Source organism: Camelus ferus, chromosome 24 (genome assembly GCF_009834535.1).
Source record: "Camelus ferus isolate YT-003-E chromosome 24, BCGSAC_Cfer_1.0, whole genome shotgun sequence".
NCBI classification, from domain to species: domain Eukaryota; kingdom Metazoa; phylum Chordata; class Mammalia; order Artiodactyla; family Camelidae; genus Camelus; species Camelus ferus.
Genome location: NC_045719.1, coordinates 20,963,448 through 20,983,450, shown reverse-complemented (window position 1 = coordinate 20,983,450; position 20,003 = coordinate 20,963,448). Strand labels below are relative to the sequence as shown.

Here is a 20,003-nt window from a genome sequence, read left to right as displayed (position 1 = left end):
AATACACAATATTCAGCTGTGTAGTTTGTGAAGAAAGTAAAAGTAAAGCCTGTGAGGCAAATATCAGAGTGGAGGGACAGTGGCTAAACCGCTTAAGAAATAAACTTGAATATTGCAAAGTATTGTGATTTTTCAGGATCCAAAGGCACAAAACTCCCGTGAGTGTCTAATTTCTGCTTTCAGGAAGAGGTACAAAGAAACAAAGTATTTAGATGGCGTTTCCTTTGAATTTATTCAAGGGAGCAAAATTGTCAATTGTTTATCAATGTAAAGCTCAAACAATGAGCCTATTTTGTATTTAATCTAGTGTCTCTGGGGTATATCTGTGAGGGTGTGTGCATGTATGTAGAAGCTACTCTTCATCTTAAAAGTCTTAGATCAGTGCAGTTAGATGTTAGCAGGATTTTGAAAAGGAATAATGAAACAGCAAAGAAGAATGAAGTTGACTGCAGCCTTTTCTTTGCAAGGAATCAGCAATGACCAGGAGAGAAAAGAAACCACAGAGACAGCCATAAGGCAGCAGTCAAAAGACTTAAGAGCAAATTTTGATGCATTATTTCTCTGGATTACAGTTGGTTACATCACAGTTTTGAGGTAAATTTAAGATTGCAGGTTAGATCAAATCCAGTATTTGAATTGTGCCTTCTTACTATGAGTGTAATCATGAGCAAGCTACTTTATCTCCGTGAACCACAGCTTTCCTTATCAATACGATTGAGATGATAACATCTACCTTATTGAGTTGCCAAGAAGGTCAACTAAAATAAAGCTTGTGAAAATCCCTTACAAATTATAAGAAGTTATACAAATATTAAGAATATTACATGTTGAAAAATCTTCAACTATATATATATAATCTTTAAGATTTTTCTCACATTTTATTTATAAAAGAGACATATATGGATATATATGGATGACTCAATTCCCCAACTACTGTATTATCAGAAAGTCCAGCATCTCCGTCAACTATTGAACAACACCCAGTTCAACACATAGTCCTAAAAGGGGGCTGTTTTTCACTTTATAATTGGGAAAAAGTTGGGATTTGAACAGTCCACTGCTGCCAGAATTTGTTGCTATCACATGGTATTGCACACACACAATAGTGACCACACACAACCTACCTGCTTACGCTGGTCCATTGCTGATATCTGGTTTAGGTTGTCATGACTTTGCACAGAGGACAGTCCTACTCATGCTAAACTCAACCAAATGCTCTGCATTGGTTACAGCTCTTAGAAAGTTCTCATCTTTTCTTTACATGATTTACATGTTCATTTCTCTATCTTTCAGGGTATAATCAGGCCCTATAGATCTCATTCACTTCAGGTCCACTATCAACCACGTCACAGACCCAGAATTGTCATCCTTTCCTCAGCCTATCAATTCACACTCTCAAAAGGAGCAAGATTTTCTCCTACACTCCTTGTACCATGAATGTGCTCTCTAGTTCTATGGGATGTTAACTTGACTGCAGTTGAATTTGGGATAATTTACTTTTTTTTTAAAAGAATGTCTTCTAAAGTCATTTTGTTACCAAGTCCAAGCTCATACTGCTCATACTGCTCACTGCACAACAGGCCAATAAGTCAAGAAGTAAGCTGTTAGGGCAAAGAATAGCAACTTTATTGAGAAGCCAGCAGATCAAGAAGATGGCGGACTAGTGTCCCAAACAACCATCTTACCTGAGTTAGATTTCAGGCTTCTTTTATACTAAAAGGAGAGGGGGTGTGGCTGGTTGTTACAAACTTCTTGGTGCCAGAAAGCTTTGTTTTTTCAGCTGTCCACATAGGTCTGATCACAGTGTTCCTATAAACCTCCAACGAGACAAATACTGTGATAATTTTTACAAAGTTTTATCTCTATATGAATGGAAAGGTGTTATACATTTAAAGAACAGAGTCTTGAGAATGGGCTCTCCTATATATTCCAGGCTATAGGCAACATTCTTTTACAAAAGAAGAAAACCAGCATGACTCAGCACAAAAAAACAGAGCACAAAGGCTAGAGCTAAAGGAGTAGATTCAGTATGGGGTCAGGTTCGTTCTCTGTTATAATTTCAATAAACTCCATCACTACCTTTCAGGGAGAGCCTCTTTCAGCCATCTCCAGATTTTCTACCACTTCTTTTATCCCAGAAGACAAAACAAAGACAAAACAAAACTCTTAAATTTAATTCCACCCCTTCAGTAGGATACATAGTTAACTCAGTTTGCTACAGCTCAAGAATTTTGAAGACCCCATGTATTAGTTGGGTAATACAAGAAGCTATAACAAACAAACCCAGAATTTTAGCAGCTTAATACAATACATACATTTATTTCTCACATAACTGTCTAACGTGGCTTCATGATCCCATGAATTAGGGCAGAGAAAACATACTGGGTATTTAGCTTACTTCAAAAATTACATCATCTGTGTTCACATTTTATTGTGAAAAACACTTGACCGTTCCTCCAGGGAGTGGGAGTGGGAAAGGGGCTGGGAAACACAGTCCCTGCCTAGATTGCTGTTGACTAGCAACAAGGCAAGGGAAGCTGAGATGTTGTCAGACAGCAATGTATCTCTGCCATGTAGTGTTCATGCTGCTGTCCCTCTGAGCTCTTTGAATTTTTCCAGAGTAAAACCAACACCCATCCTTGAAACTCATCTGCCTCTTCTTTTAGATGTTTTAAGAGGAGAATCATGCCTCCAACTCCAAGTCTGACTGACAGTAGTCCACTATAAGCAGTGCTGTTGAAAACAAACCCAGACTCATGCAAGATCCTAAGAGAACTCTGGCATTTGAATTTTGAATTTGAGGCTATCTGTCCTGTCAAGGGATGTGCTACAAAAAGGCTGAAAGTCAGAGAGAAACTGAGCCACAGTGATGTCCACCAACAATCCCCATGCTCCAATTTTGTAAGAAACGTTGAAAAGCACTGCAGCTAATGACGGGGAGTTTAAGTTTGCATCTATTGGGATAATCAATTTGTTTGGAGTTTAAGAGTTTGTAGGCTTTAGGTGATCATTGTATTCACTGTGAATAAAGTTGTGTACATGATTCCAAAATCCACTACCAGTTTCTTCCCTAACTTACTTTCTAACAGAAAGGCAATTAGTATGTCTATGAGACAATACTGGATTCAATGAAAGAGTGAAGATAACAAACAAAGGATATTTTTGCCTTATCATGCTTATGTTGTAATTTTTATTTTGTTCAGTAGGTGAGACGCAACCCTTCCAAACTCATGTGATAACATTTACCCTTTTTTTTTTGTTTTCTTCACATAGTCCATAGTCTTCCCAGGCTTCCAGACTCCCAGGCTTTGTGTTTGCTCTCCCTCTGCTAGGGCTTCCCTTTTCCTGCCTCTTGGCTTAGCCAACTCTTCTCGCTCTTCAAGAGCTCAAATTTTATCTCCTGAATCCCAGTATCTAAAGTCACAGTCTCCCAAACTCACAATTTCCCTAGAACGTTTCCATCAAGAGCTTTCTATCCGAAATTATTTATGCAGTCGTGAAGTTCTAGTTATTTATTCACATATTCAGTTATTCTAGAAATGGAGATTTCTGCTTTCTTTTTTTCTAAAACTAAACTGGATTTCCTATTAATAAAGCTGATAGTTCATCTCAGCACACTCAGGAACATGCCTGGCTCTTCCTCCTCCTGACCGGAATCCAAAAAGCAACTAAATTCTAGGGGTTCACCAAATGACCCTGGGGAGGTGGCAGGATGTGGTGTGTGTGAGGAGAATCTTGTTACTTGTCCTTTCCTGTGAAACTAAATGAAGCGTGAGTTTCGTGACCCTTCAATGTCCTTGTATCCAGTTCTGTATTCTTTGTATTAAAAGAAAGCCCTCCAATTGTGTAAGTTTTAGGTCCCACAAAACCTGAATCTACTCCTAACAATATCCTTAGAAAGGCCATAGAACTGAAACATTGTGCTTCATACTGATTAATCCATCCATACAAGCCACATTCTCACTTGGGGAGCTTCAAATTAAGAGGAATAGTGACAAATTGCTTGCTCTGGAATCTCTGTCATTGGAAAGATGTTTGACACTTCTACTGAGATGTTTATCCCAAAGAGAAGAAGCCACAATGTGACCACATTGGCAGTATTTGAAAGCCCGATGGACTTCATGCAAAAAAGAAGATGCAATATATTTTTGTAACTCCAAGGGAAGGAATTAGACCTAGAAGGGAACAGGGAAGGGAGCAGGGTTCCTAGAGACCAAATACGTGCCGGACACTTTCCACCTCCTCACTGCTTCTTACAGACAGGTGGGTGTATGGTGGATATCCCATTCACAGCTCTTTACAGAGTAAGAAAAGCTTTAGAAGAATTGAATCTTCTTCGCAAGGTCACTTACCTAGTGAGTGCCCAAAACAGACGCATTCATTCCTTCATGACTCTAAATCTTTCCAAGAGCAATAAATACCCTGGGGAATATGTCTCTGTTAGTATGATATGCTTAAGAACAGCGCTGTTATGTAGTATGAATATTACATTTCTTAATAATAAAATATGTTTTACATTTATGTGAGTTGTGTGTTCTACACATATTATTGAAATATCCTGTAGTGACCACAGCAACTACATAAACAGGCAGGTGAAATAGAAACACAAAGAAGTAGATATATGTACATTAATTACTTTTTGTACAGGAGACGTGGGGCAAGACTGTGTTCACGCTGCGACGCCACCTGTGGCCGTAAGAGAACCATTCAGAAGAAAGATAGAGGACATGAGACCGGATGGTAGACTGTGGATGGGGAAGGCAGGGGTGGGAATCTTACGGCTGGAAAAGAGAAACAGGCTTTGGAAACAGGGAGAGAGGGAGCAATATTAAAAAATAAACTCACAACGGAAGGAATCAAAATAAAATAAAACGAAGCCCTTCCATTATTTTGGGTCCCATAAGGAGTCTGCAAAACAACAACTTGCTGTCAGAATGAAACTCTGAGTGTTCCCATCAGAACTCAGTTGCATTAAGCAGGAGCGGCTCTCGGCGCATTATGCTGCTGTCATTTCTCCGTAAATCCGTGTCATTAGCATTGATTTCTCGAGGAGAGATTAAAAGAGGTTTAGTTCGGAGAGGAAGGCAGGAGTGGATATTATCCAAGCCAGTGCAGCTCTGGGTCTCAGAGATGACATTTTCCTCTCTGCTTCATTAACTTGCAAAGCTTGTCGAGCTTTGACTGTTTCTAATTAATTCTTTACTTGTTTTTTTTTTTTTTTTTTTTGAGTGTGGATCATCTCAGGCAAACCATATAAAATGAAGAAATCTCTCTAAGGTTTTACCCTTTTAATTATTATTTTTATTGCTTAAATGAAGCTCCAGAATTGCAAATGTTGACATTTTGGTTTCTTCTAGTCATGAGAGTTTTCAAAAGGTTCCGGGAAAAGAAGGAAAAAAAGAAAGGAAGAGGAGAAGGGAAAGGGTGAGGAGGCGAGGTGGCGTTGCGTGGGAGGAAATGAGGTGAGGGTGGGTCTCAATTGTAGAGATAAATGCTGAGGAGGGAAAAACAAACAGGTTTGTCAAAAGTCACCTCCATGATGATTTTGCTCTTTTAAAAATGAACAGGAAATGAAATGTCATTAGAGGTAATTCCCATTGGTCTCTTACAACAGCCAGTGCTCAGACTATACAGAGCTTGCCACTGCCTGCCATTGGCTTTTTAAAATTTTATTTTTATTAAAGTATAGTCAGTTTATAATGTTGTGTCAATTTCTGGTGTACAGCATAATGTTTCAGTCACACATATACATATATATTTGTTTTCATATTCTTTTCCATTATAGGTGACTACAAGATATTGAATATAGTTCCCTGTGCTGTACAGTGTAACCTTGCTGTTTATCTATTTTATATATAGTAGTTTAGCATCTGAATCTGCAAATCTCGCTATTTGCTTTTATGTAAGTAAGTAGTTCCTAGCAAATGTGGTACATGGTTTTTTTTGTTTGTTTTCTGTTTTTGTGTCCATTTGTTTGTTTTCATTTGCATATTAGAAGTACAGAGAATAACCTTGGGAAAAAAACATCAATCAAAACAAATTATTAAAAGGGAAATTTGCTTTTGTGATTCGGGGAGCATTTTCTCAGGAAAGCAGCTCTGGCAGCCCCAAGAAATCTGCTTCAACCAATATTAATTGAACACCTCTGTGAAAAATACTCTGTTGGACGTGTGCATAAATTTTGGGGGGGGGTAGAGGTGGAGTCTTATAAAGAAATTCTAGAGAAACCTAACTTTTCGTATTCTGCATTGAGTTTGTAATCTAAGACACATTCCAATCAAAATGAAAGCTATGCTCTCACCAACAGTTTCCTCCCCACACATTGAAATGGAAAATGGAGTTTGATTTACAAGTCCACTTTTGAAGTTAGGAGGCATTTCTTCCCCACAGAAATGTGTTTTAGACATGTCGTTTTAGCTCCCAAGCCACTCACAAAAGCCTATTTAAGTCATAATGTAGCTGAACTACAGTCATGTCCTAATGACACGACGGAAACTAAACACAAAGCGTGGCGATGTTTCTGTGGGCTAATGTATTCAGAATTCAAATTTGCATCTCCGGGAATGGGTCTCTGCCACTGCGATGGGAGGGGAGTTATTCTAGCACTAAATCCTCAGAGTCCCTTTCATTTACATGCAGAGATTTAGCAGGGCAGAACCCGCAGACGGGTGGAAGGAAGGGCTAGAGGGCCGGTGGGGAGGCGTCAGAGCAGGATGGCGAGGAGTCTTGAGAAACTGAGGCTCCTGGTCTAGACAATCCCTGGGGGGTGTGGCTTGGCTGGCTGGCCCCGGGTTGTCAAGTTTTCATTTATGTATCCAAAGGAAAGTTTGGGTTTCTTTCTTTGCCATTCCCCAGGATTGGTCTCACATTTTTTTTCTCTCCTTTTTATCACATCCCTGAAGGGATCACATACTTCTTTCAGAATTTTTAAGATTTGTCTGCTTGCTCTCTCTCTCTCTCTTTTTTTTTTTTTTTTTTGATTCCTTATGTGAAGGCAAAGAAGTTATAGAAGACTCCTTCCCTTTTTACTTCTATTCCCATCTCCTGTCCCCTCAGTGTCCTTTTTCATGTTGTAGCTTACACCCTAGAGAAAAAGCTAAAATCTGTGCATAATAATTTCCATTTCAAAGAATGAAATGGAGGCAGTCTAGGAAAGGAGAGAATTGAGGGGTAACAGTAATATACAAGTGATAACTGATACTTACTGGTTGCGCACTATGGGACAAGTAGCGTTTTAGGTAATTTGCATGTGTTAATTCACTTAATCTCCCTAAAAAGTAGGTAGAATTATTATCTCTTGTGTACAGATGAGAAGACTGAGGCACTGCCCAAGATCACAGAGCTTCATAGGTGATTAGGTGATGACAGATTCTTCAAAAGGGCCAAAGAACGGCCAGAGAAGCCCAGTGTTGAGACCAGAATACACCTGCTAAGAAAGGCCTTGTTAAGGGGGTGCTATTTCTCTCCACCACCCCTTTGTTCCTAATCACCCATCACCCCTACAAGTCTGAGTTGATTCTAAATCCAGAAAGGTAAAGGAAAGGGAAGAATTTCAGTTTCACTTCAGATATATAAGAAATACCTTTTTTCTTATTTTTCTGTGACTCAGCTGTATTTCCAAATATGATTTCCCATTCCACCAGGTGTTTGAAAATTTAGTTTAGTTGTTCTTGGTGGTAGGATTCTAGGATCTTACGCATGGGTTGATGGTTTGGGAAGATGCTGAAAACCCCATCATCTATCTGTACAGGTTACCTCCGAGGCATCCATCACTCCTGGGTACATGACCTCTTCAGGTCCCCAGGCTCTCTGCTGTCTCAGATTCACACAGTGGAAACTGGGACTTTTGATTAAGCCTGGGAACCCTGTGCCCAGAACCCACACACTCTGCTGCCATTCCGATTGGGGCATCTGGCCATTGACCAGCAATGCTGCCCAGATTCAAGGACCAGGGCCTCTTTGCTCTGGGACTTTCAGAATTTTCTTTCCCCACTCTCCAAACCAGGTCAGGAAAAGTTTCTATTACAGGGAAGAATGCAAGTGGATTCTCTTTTCACATTTCCTCTTAGTGCTTTTTCCACCTCTTTCATATGGTCTTTGAGAGCATTCTACCTATTCTGGAAAATTTAACCTTTTGAGAGAAAAAAAAATATATATATATAGAAATACCTGTAGGCTACTGCAGCCTTCCATCATGAGCGTGGTTAACAATAGAATCAGAGAAGTAGATCGATGAAGGGAAGGAAAGAGGAACCAATAAGGATGATAAATAAAAGATAACCATTTCCTAATATTTAAAAATGCTCCCAATCATGGCAAGAATGAGGAGGAATACCTGAGCAAAGATAAAATGGCAGGGAGAGGGGAGACGTAAGGGAAGCCAGCATCTTGAGGCAGTGGCTGGCGGGTAATGGGGATTTCTGTAGCCATAGTGTCTATTAGGGAGTCACCAGAAATCTTAAGCTTTAGATGAAGAGTGGCTGGGATGGAGAGATTTGGTGGTAGAATTACTGAGGAAGGACACGGGGCTTCCTCTGGGTTTTGAAAGATCAGAAGGATTTGGAAAAGCAAGAATAGGAAAGGAAATATGCTAAATTGCAGTCTATCGAGCTGAATATGTCATGTGGTTTGCGTAGGGTCAAGGACAGCCCACCAGGAGGGAAAGGAGTCCAGCTGGACAAGCACGAAGCTCAGACTTCAGTACCGGTCCCTGCTCTGCCAACAAACCCGACCTTCTGCCTGAAGGTCAGATTTCTCCTGCGGAAAAGGGAAGTTGCATTCTTGGACCCATTCTCTTCCTTCTGCTGCTGCCATTTTGCGTGTGATGCTGAAAATCAAGTCTGATCCGCCATCCAGATATTGGTCCTGGACACTGTCAGTGAAATGAGCACGTCATGTGCTCCCTTCCCTCAAGGAGTTTATAGTGTCGAGGTAAAAATGATCAGTAAAAGTCAACATTCAAGGAAGCAAAATACCGTGTTCTTTGCTTTTCTGATCTGATTTCAGATGTCATCCTTTTCTTCTTTGATTCCTGGCACAAATAGCGAAGCTTATTTTTCAAACTGCACCTCTCTCGCTGTTCCTCCTTCATATCTCTGTGAAATTAGTCCCAGTGAGACCGTGGCCACGAGTACCCGTGTGCAGATGACCCAGTGAGTTGCTGGCACAGCTTGTACGGTTGCGCTAATGAACTGATTCTCTAAGTACAGAGGTGTTGGCAATAGAGCGTTTGTTCTGTTTCTACACGGCACGAATTAATTTTCCAGGGTTACAGAATGGTCCAAGTCTAAAATGTTTACTTTCACTTCTCTCCAATGCTGGACTCCATTGTTTGGCTCCTTCTTAATAAAACCCAAGAGCTTCAGGCTTCAAACTGCATCTGCCCTTTTCTTTAAAGTTTCATACAATTTCCTTCAAGTATCTGTAACTTCACAAAGAGACTTCTCCTCTGTAATTTTATTTTGTCCAAGAAATAAACAAAATGCTTGTGTGGGGTTCAGCCAGGCTGGAGGATTTTTTTTAGCATTAGTCAAAATGATTTATTTCCAGTATCTTGAGATTTGGTGGTATTATTTTCCATCTCAGTGTATTTTTATTTTTATTTCTTTATTGATTTTGCCTCCCTTGGGAAACAGAGGCAAATTAGTAAAGAAGACAGGTCTGTTTGCACTTGGATTCATCCTTACATAACCATCAGGTGTTCTGGCAAAGGGTGATGCCACATCCGAAGGAACACTGGAAAGCAGTCACCCGGAAGAAAATAAATTGGAGATTAAAAAAAAAAAGTCTGCTTGTTTGCCATGGTGATGTTTTGAGTCAAACACCTTTGACTGTCACGAAGATCATAGTGAATAAACACAGAAGTGATCCACTGTTCATAAGCGTTTGAGTTTTGGAGACGGGAGGCAGAGAGGGTAGAATTTGCTGGTGAGTAAAACTTCTTCCAGGCAGGTGGCTAAACCTTGACAAGCTGCCAACGCACTTAGCAGCAGCCGCCGTTGCTCAAGGCACTCTTCCCTGCTTTGAATTTTCCCAGACTGAAACACTTGAGCAAAAGAAGTTGCCAGCAACTGCCACCAGCAAAGCATTGGATAAATGACACAAAGAGAGGCTGAGTAAACGCCGGGGCAGGTAAAGCAATGGGTGGGCCTTCTGGTGATGGAGAAGCAGCGAGGACCAAGGTGAATGGAGGTGGCTGCATGAACAGGAGTGTGTCAGGAAGCCAGGGAATGTGCTCTTGGATCTCCGTGGACGACGTGGAAAGTGACATCTCCCTCATCTTAGGAATAGGGATCCACTGGTTTGACTCCATTGTCTGACATAGAATCATAAATATTAACTATTGATTGAAAAGGTGGAATAGAATTTCTTTGGAGTAAGAGTGGCTAGAAGGGCACTCTAAGCTGAATTCATCTGGGGGACAAGCTGTAAGCGGTTCCAGTCTGTCTTGAAAATTGGAGTGCTTGACCTGGAAGCCTGGCTTTTAGTTCCAACCTCTGCTCTGCCCCATCTGGCCAGATGACTTTGAGTGGCCAGGTAGCTTCTCCACACCTTAGTATCTTCATGTGTTAAAACTTACAAAAATAACAATGAAGAAAGATTAGATCATGCTTAGTATAACTTCTAGGTGTGATGCTTTATTTTATTTCATTTCATTTCATTGTTTTAGGAGAGACTTTCAAAACAGCAGCTGTTCAGGGAGAGTGTTAAAACAGATCAAACTTAATACACAAATGCAATAATTGCGATTGGAAATGCCAGCATTAACGAGGTTACCTGTCCGCAGGGGGAAATGAGTTATTATAAAACGTATCCCTGACTCTCCATTAACATTCACATGATTGAGAATTTATTTTTAAACTCAAGCAATCTGCCATTTTGCCTGTACATGCACCATGGTGAAATGAGAGCTTCCAGCAGGAGCAGCTTTGAAAAAGCAGAATTCGGTAAGTGTAGTAGGACTTACATCTTTAGTTGATGGTTTCTTTAGTATCTGGAAGATCACTTCTCAGGAATAAAATTTCCCTGAGGCTCCACCTCTTTCCACCTTAATTTTGTCACAAACTGTTCTAAAATAAAAGGTCAGATAAGGAATTAGTCAGATAATGTATTTTTTTTCCTTTACTTTTAAAATTTTATCTGAAAGGATTTACATACAATCTTAGTGGGAAATATGGATCAACAGCATGATGTCATAGAAAAAAAGCACTGTTCCTGGAATTAGAAGATTTAAATTCTAGACTCCTGACCTTGGGCAACTCAGTACCTCTGAGCTTCTGTTCTTTTGTGTTATTGGCTTTGTTTGTTCTTTAGTTGGTAAAACATAGGAAGATGTGATAAAGATCTCTCTGAACCTTTTCCATCTTAAATTTGTCAACTGCCTATAATGAAGAATTAAATTTTATGGTAAAACATTTTAGATTTTTAAAGTGCATCATCACATATGCACAAGATGCCTACGGACAACGGAACATTTAATTTGAGATTGTAGGTTACGTAGGTAGGGTTGGCTCAGCTCAGTGAGAACCCTGACCAGCCTGGGAATTCTGACTTGGGGCCCTTAATTTCATCCTCAGACAATTGACATATAGGTGACTTGCTGGGGAAGATGCATTTGAAAGACTAGGGTGAGTGCTAATTACTAGAAGAGTCGCATTGTTTAACCAAGCTGTTTCTTATCCCCTGAGATAGGACTCTGTTGTAATTTCTACCTTCAGATCAAAAACTATAAATGAATGAGTTAAGGGATCTTTTCCCAGGACCTCAAAGCAAGTTAAGCGTCATAATCATGATTTGAATCCAAGTCTCACAATCACACATTTAGAGCTCAAAGCGCCTTAGAAGTTATTTAACAATCCAAGTACAGGGCTACTTTGAGAAAACATGTAGTTCAGGAATCTTTCGCTTAAAATAGAAATAAAGACAGATTCAGGAGAGATGCTTTGTGACTATATAACTACAATTTCCCTTTGAAAAATATCTATTTTTCTTTGCCCAACATCACCTACATAGGTATTCTCTAGGCAAGCAATAACACTTTCAAAATGTGTCTTCCTTGACCTCATTCCCGTTTCCTTAACCATTGTCTGTCTTCTGTAGCAAACATTTCCCTTACATCTGGTCTAATACCTACCAGTTCTTCCCACTCTGGCTAACCAGCAATCTGTACCTCATGGTACCTTATCTCTGGTTGGCATTTTTGTACTTATTTTTGTTTATTTCTTATCATCCTAAATTCCACAGAAAGTGAATCCCATGAAAGCATCCTTGGTCTGCTAGCCTCACCATTTCACCTGTCTCCAACCTCATCGCAAATCTAGGTCTCCCCTCCTGCTGTTGCAAGACACCCAAACACATAATTGAAACTTGCTGGCTCCACTGACATTCTCTTAATTTCTATTTGAGATACTGTCATACTGTAACTAATGTTCGAGGATGCCTTGCATGTGTCCTAATACGATCTCCATTTTTTAAGTCTCTGTTTATGCCTTTGTGTTTAACTGGAACCTAACGTTGTTCTTAATTGATGAATTTCTCATCAGGTGCTACACTCCCATTTTTGTCCGTAAAGTGGAGCTGAAATACGAACATATGAATATAGAGATTATCATATTAAGTGAAGTAAGTCAGACAGAGAAAGACAAATACCATATCACTTATGTGGAATCTGAAAAAAGATGATACTAATTTTATTTACCACCCAGAAATAGACTCTCAGACATAGAAAGTCCCCTATGGTTAACAAAGGAGAAAGGGGAAGGAGGATAAATTAGGAATTTGGGATTAACACTACTATATATAAAATAGGTAAACAACAAGGACCTACTATATAGCACAGGGGACTACATTCAGTTTCTTGTAAAAAGAGATAATGGAACATAATCTGAAATATATATTTATGTATGTGAAAAGGGAAGATATGAATAAATACTGTTAAGAATGTTCATAACAATACAGTCATGTTTGAGGGATATATCCCTTTGGACCTTATAATAATTGTATTCATTTAAGCCAGTGTTTCTTGTACTTTTTCCAAACTATTTCAGTGCTCATTTATACAGAAGATAAGACGGTGTCTATGGTCAAGATATTTACAGTTTAGCTTGGGAACTCTTTCTGATGAGAAATGATAACAATATATAAAAATGAATTGAAGTGGATTTAAAAAAAAAAAAAGATCAGATATCACCTCCCTTAAAACTGGGGCCATTTCTGTAGCTACTTGTCCAAAAGAAAGCAGAAGTGACACTGTGCCAGCCTATGGGCTTGGCTTTTAAGAGGCAGGAAGGTTACCTTTTCCTTCTCAGTACTTGAATCCGGAACCCAGCCATCTCTGAATGAGGAAGCCCCGAATAGGCGCATGTAGAAACGAATCAAGGCTCCCAGCTGAAAGGTACCACTGACAACCAGGACCTGACTGTCAGCCATAAGAGTGAGCCATCCTGGAAACGGATTTCCAGCCCCAATCAGGTTGCTAGCACTGACACTGGTGGAGCACAGATAAGCCACTGTCACGAAGCCTTGCTGAAATTACAGCTCTCTGAGAAGAAAAAAAAAAGTGACTATTTAAAATGTGAACTCATTAAATTTGGAGATGGCTTATCATGTAGAAAGAGGTACGTAAAGTTCGGGTTTTGTTTGTTCTGCTGTCATTATTTCTCAATGTGTTTCTCTCTCTAAGCTCGCTTTGACTTCTCTCAAACCTAACTCCTCAGAGAGCTCTTCCCTGACAGCCCCACCCAAAGTCACACGCTGCTACCTAACTGTTCCCCCTACCTTGGCTTGGTTTTTTATCATAACATATACGTCTGCCTTAATTATTGTATGAATCTATTTACTCTCTTCTACCTCAGTAGAATATAAGATGCTTGAGCAGAGGGGACTTTCTTTTTGTTTATTGTTGTGTCCTCTCTTCCTAGATTAGTGCCTGGCATGTAGCCAATGCTTAATAGCCATTTGTGAATAAATGGCTGGTAAGTAAGTGCAAAGTGCCAGGGCGTCTCAGAGACGAAAGACATCATGGTGGATTCTCAGATGGAATAACAAGGAGGAGTTGTTGGTAAGCTGGGCTGGAAGCAAGAGAGGGAGTCAGAGAATGGAGATGGGGAGGAAGGGGGAAACTAGAAGGACTTTTAGTTGAGAGAGATAGAATGAATAATAGATCAAAAAAGAGAAAGTTCACAGAGTGAGCTATTTGGAATGGAAAAATGACGTGTGGTCACGGGGAGTAACATTTTTCTTTTACACTGAGGACCGCTCACTTCTTTAGACAGTCTTACACACAGTTCCATTGTTTGACAATTTGACATTGTAACCTTAAAGTGTAACCCCTTTTGAATTAATTGCAATTTCAGAAATAGGGAACTTTGCTCAAATGTGTGACTTTCTTTCCCTCATTTGAAAATAGAGTAAGGTCTTAAAATAATAAGAAACTTAAAGCATTATTGTAATTGTTAGATGAAATAAATATGTAAGAATTTAACATAAAGTAGCCTCAGTCCTCCTTTCTTAGAAATGTATTCAAGTTTAGTGTCACAATAGTACTGCTGTGCACAATTATGAGGCCCTGATTTGGATTCTTATTTCTCATATGTCATCTTTCAAATCATATTCTAGTGTCTTAAGGGTAATAACCATGTCTCTTGCTTAATACCTCTCTATTACGTAATTCAGAATAGATTCTAATTAAATATTATTTTCATTATCAATATATTATATGTGAACGGAATAAAAGCCTCATTTTCTTACATGCAGAAAATCATGTATTTGATCCTGATTGGAAATGTCAATCCAGCCAGCTCCTTTTTTCTCAAATCTTTATCTTTTTTAAAGAGTAAAATCATTTTTGAGCCCAAATCCGACATCCCCATTGTTGACTCATAGCTGGGAAATAGTAAAATGAAGTAGCCAGGTGGCCAAATCCAGGTGTGACAGAGAGATTTGGGAAGGTTCTGATCAGAATTCAGTGGAGGTCCTTCAAATTAGTCGGCTAGTACTTGGGAAATCTTCTAAAATCACTTCATATATATTTTTCCTCTTAACTCTCTCTCTTTCTAAAGACCATCTCAATATTGGGTCAGATTATGCATATTGAGGCATCTGCAAAAGTCGCAAGCGCGGTGCATTGCAAATGACCCACACCAGCAAATCCTCTAAGTCTCTGTGTGTGTGACCCACCAAACTCCAGAAAATCAGGTCAGAAATTGCTCAGTTTAGCAATTTAGTGCCTGCAATGGAACAATAGCCATTTAGACAAAATGTTTAGTAGTATCATGAGACTGCAACAGATCTGAAAGCTTGAGTCTTTTCCTCAATTTGCATCTAAAATCTTTCTAAGAGAGATAGTTGCTTTTGTTTTGTTTTTTTTTTTTTTGTTTTGTTTGTTTGTTTGTTTGTTTTTTTTGGATGGATCATCAGAGAACACTCTACTTCCCATCCTTGGGTAATGATGCATTATTTTGTTACCATGTTAGTTGTATATTCTCTCTTTCATTAATGCTATCAAAATAAGTATCATTAACTAGTGAGGACAAGGATACAGTCTGAACTCTAGTCTTGGTCCTTGGCCACGGGACCCCAAAGCATCTTTACTGTCACAATTATTAAATATTTAACTAGCAGATACTGCATCCATATCAGTTGCTCCAAGTTGCCTCGAGTTCAGTGGAGAAGACAAATGAGTACTCAAGCAAGTGCAATGTCAGGGTAAACAGAAGATAGGGTTGAAAATAGTGTTAAAAAGGAGTCTAGAGGAAGAAGCCTAATAGAAGCTAGGGCTTTAGAGAGTGAATTTAAGATAAAATGCCAACCAAAGTGAACCTTGGGGGATGAATAGGAGATAAGGGAGAGATAACTGGCGTACAGTCTGCCCAAAGAGATGAGCAGGTACAGAGGAAAATGTAAGTACCTAACCACTCTCTTTTCCTACCTCAATTTTGATGAGGTTCAAATTCCTTAAAGGTTATTACCAGAAAATTATTTGTCTATTCACAACACTTTTGACATCAAAGGTGCAGGTTTTCCACAGCAAGTAATTGTCCAGTTCTTGTGGATATCAACAGGGTGTCCAAATGAAAGAGGTCCAGAGCTGACCTGAACACAAGAACGTCTGTCCTCTTGGAGTTCGAGGTGCATCACTCTCCTAGCACATGGATGCATTCACCAACCTGCAAGCTCTCAGAACCTCTTTATTTAAGGTTTTTGTGGAGGTTCCATTGCACAGTCACAATGAGTTGATCATTTGGCCATTGGTATGATTAATTAGGTCTTTAGTCCCTCTCGGCTCCTAGGAGGTCAAGGAGCAGAGCTGAAAATTCCAATCCTCTAATCACATAGTTGGTTCCTCTGGCAAGCAGCCCTCATCCTAAATCTATCTAAGGGCCCACCAAAAGTCACCTTATTGACATAAACTCAAAGTATGGTTGAAAAGTCTTCATTATGGGTAGTAACACATGCTCCCCTCACCCCTAGTGCTCAGAACCTTACAAGGATGTTAGAAGCTCTGTGCCAGAAACCAGGGAGAAAAAAATATGCATATATATTTCTTGTTATAATATCACAGGAACCCAACCCTGAAAAAAAGAGTAAACCATGTGAAATGAATGTGCACTTATTTTAGAAAACATATTTGATTTTGGGAAATCAAATCCTACAGGACATTGTCACTGAATTGGCATGGCTGGGCCTTAATTCCATACCCTCCATGGAGAGAGGCACATGGGACGATTTACTTCCAACACTCAGCTTCTGTTCTGTACATAGAGACCACTCTCAAGATTTAATAAGAGAAAGTTCAGGTTAATTGATATATATGAAAGTGTTTAAAATGCCATGCAGGGTGAAATGAAAGATTATTATCTTTGGGAAAGCCATATTTTGCTTGTAGACACAGACTCAGGTTGAGCAAATCCTCATATTTCCAAACAGGAGTTGTTTGGTTCCACTGACGTTTAGGACATGGGGTTCAATGGTAAGCGTCTGCTCATCTCTCATCTAAGACACTGACAGAGGCATTAACAAATACTTAGACTGTTCATGTAAATAATGTGATTTCCTGACTTTGTGAATCACAGAAAAGCATGGATTAGAACGATGACTAGGAGAAGGAGAGAGGTTTATTGCATTAATTGCATCAAAGTAGGCAGGATCTGTTCTTGTTTGTGCTCTTAATCAGACTGGAAAGATCAGCGATCTTTGAAAAGCATCCCTCCAGGCAGCCAACTGCGTATTTGCTTCCTGCCACTACAGGTTAGTTTACATTTTCTAGAGTTTTATAGAAACATAATACCACATTATTCTTTTTTTTTTCCCTTGGCTTCTTTCATTCAGCATTTTCATTCTAAGTTACGTTTGAGCTGCTGTGTATATCAAGAGTTTGTTTATTTTTATTGCTGATTAGAATTACATGGATATGCCAAAATGTGTTTATTCATTCACCTTTTGAAAGACATTTGAGTTCTTTCCAGTTTTGAGCTATTACAAATAAAGCTTCTATGATTATTTATGGACAAGTATTTTTATGAATGTATGATTTCTTTTCTCTTAGTTAAATATCTAAGGATGGAATGGTTGGATCATGTGGTAGGTAAATATTTAACTGTTTAAGAATCTGTCAAAGTGTTTTTCAAAGTGGATACAGCATTTGACATTTTCATCAGCTGTGTACGAGACCTCCAGTTTCTCCACATCCTCACCAAACGTGGAATAGTCAGCTTTTTAAATTTTTGCCATTCTGATGGGTGTGTAGCAATAGCTCATCATGGTTTTAATTCACATTTCCCCAGTGACTAATGATGTTAACCATTTTCTTCTGTGCTTATCTGCCAGAAATATGTGTTCTCTGGTAAAATATTGGTTCAAATATTTTGCCCACTTAAAAATTGTGTTGTTTTCTTATTGAGTTTTAAGAATTATCGATATACGTACATTTATATTTATACATTATGATCTTTGAGGCTGTGAATGGCCTTTTTATTCTTTAGCAGTAGTTTCTGAAAACACATAGTTAATATTTTGAGCGTGATGTGAGGTATGGATTCGTATTGTTATTTTGCTGATGGGTATTCAATTATTCTCGCACCATTTGTTAATCTTGGGTTTTTTAAGAGGTAAAATGAAAGTTTCAATTTCACCAAATAAAAATTTTCAAGTTCCATTACCATTATATTTTAATGGTAGTGCATAAAATACTCTTATAACTGTTTTCTGAAACATCCAGTTAAATTGGAGATATATAACTTAGATGTATAAAGCTTGCATTTTTCTGGTGTTATTCTAAAGTTAACCACTGTTAATTTCATTCATAAGAAAATGCCTGTGTATTTCCAGAGATAAGAATTAGAATTTAAAAACTATGTTATATTTATTGTACTAAAAAAATCAGCACAATATTGTGAACAAGGGTATGCCCACACGACTGCTTTTAAACTGCTAGGATTTTGTGGTTTTCATGTGTGAGGTCTGAGTCTCCTCTCTTTGTCCTCATGGTCAAGGTATCAATTGCCAATTCTAAAATGCTTCATTGTACCGATGTTTAGCAGTTGCCTGAATTATATTTCTAGTTTGGGATTTCATGTCTTCAAGAGCTAAATAGTAAACAACATATGCAAATTTCAAGTCAGTAGCATTTAAGAGACAATATAAATCTTTAATAAAGAAATTGCATTGTGGCTATATTATAAGGTTATTTTTTAAATTTTTCTGTTTTTCCAGAAGAATTCAAATTGGTAATCTGCCCAAACCTTGATGTCTGGGGAAAAGGAGTGATATTTTCTTACTTGTATGTAACACTTTTTATTTTATAAAACAATTACTCATGTTAATGCAATTCAATGAACATTACTGTATATCATCCTGTTTAATTTCCCCTCCACTCTGAGTGAGACACAGAACAATCACTATGTAACTCAGTCTTTAACCACATTGAAACTATGAAAAACAAAGTGCAGCATTATTTGTGGAATTAGGGAGTCGGAAGCAACCTAGGTGCCCATCGCTAAGGGAATGAATTGGTAAAATGGGATGTATGCAAATAGAATCAAGACACTAGAGCAGGCGTTGTCAACCTTGAGTAAGAAATCAAATAGAATTCAGAGAGCTGATGGATTTATATGGGGGAAAAGTTTGTCTTCATATTCATAACTCTGTAACTGGCATTTAGCATTTCATTTAATTAAGAATGGAGACAACAGACCACAGTACTGTTAGTGGTATCTTGACTTTGTCGCTAACAGAAGTCACATTTATTTTTAAATTACGTTAAACTTGTTTCAGACATCTCGAAACGTTTCATACGCTAGTCACCGTAATGGAACGATGGTAGGTATGAAAGCGGCCACTGGATTGTATGATTTAATGTGTTGATACATAAGCACATATATTGCTACACCTCACATTTGCTGTTTTAGTATTTTGATAAGTATGTTACAGTATAGTTGGTTTATTTTGGAATCCACTGTGCATGGGTATAGCGACCACAAACATCAAAGACATTATGGTCCATAAGGTTCCATAAAAGATCATTCTGGGGAGTCTAGACTGCCAAAGGGTCTCTGGAACAAAAAAAAGTTCAGGAACTCCTAAAATACAGTTATGTACAGGCTCAAGGGTAGATGGTAATATACCGTGTCAATTACTAAAGCACAAATTAGCGTGAGATTTGATGCACTATACCACTTATGTTTATTGAAAAATCAAAATAACACTCTGTTTTAAAAAAAAACACATGTGCACAGACCTACCTAAACACACTATGGAGGAAAGTGAAACATATGCCTGTGTGCATGAGGGAGGGATTTAGGCAGACGAGATAAAAGCTGTAAAATAAAGACCTTGTAAAGACAGTGATGATCGGGACCTGCATATGAGGGCCAAAAAGGGAAAAATGAAATTAGGAAAACTGGGAAGATGGTTTACCTCTGGATTCATAGCTGTCAGACTCTACTTATGTCAAATTAAAAATAAAAATTCATTTTCTCTCTCTCCCTCCAACAGGAAAGGATTTA

General features: G+C 38.7%; 1 long non-coding RNA gene across 1 annotated transcript; it reads left to right on the top strand.

The window, feature by feature from the left end:
* Positions 1 to 1,615: 1,615 nt before the first annotated feature.
* Positions 1,616 to 12,110, top strand: LOC116659519. The gene is made up of 3 exons (XR_004314878.1): positions 1,616 to 1,728; positions 10,699 to 10,705; positions 12,100 to 12,110. It is a non-coding gene; the product is annotated as an uncharacterized LOC116659519 (long non-coding RNA).
* The last annotated feature ends 7,893 nt before the right edge of the window (positions 12,111 to 20,003 follow it).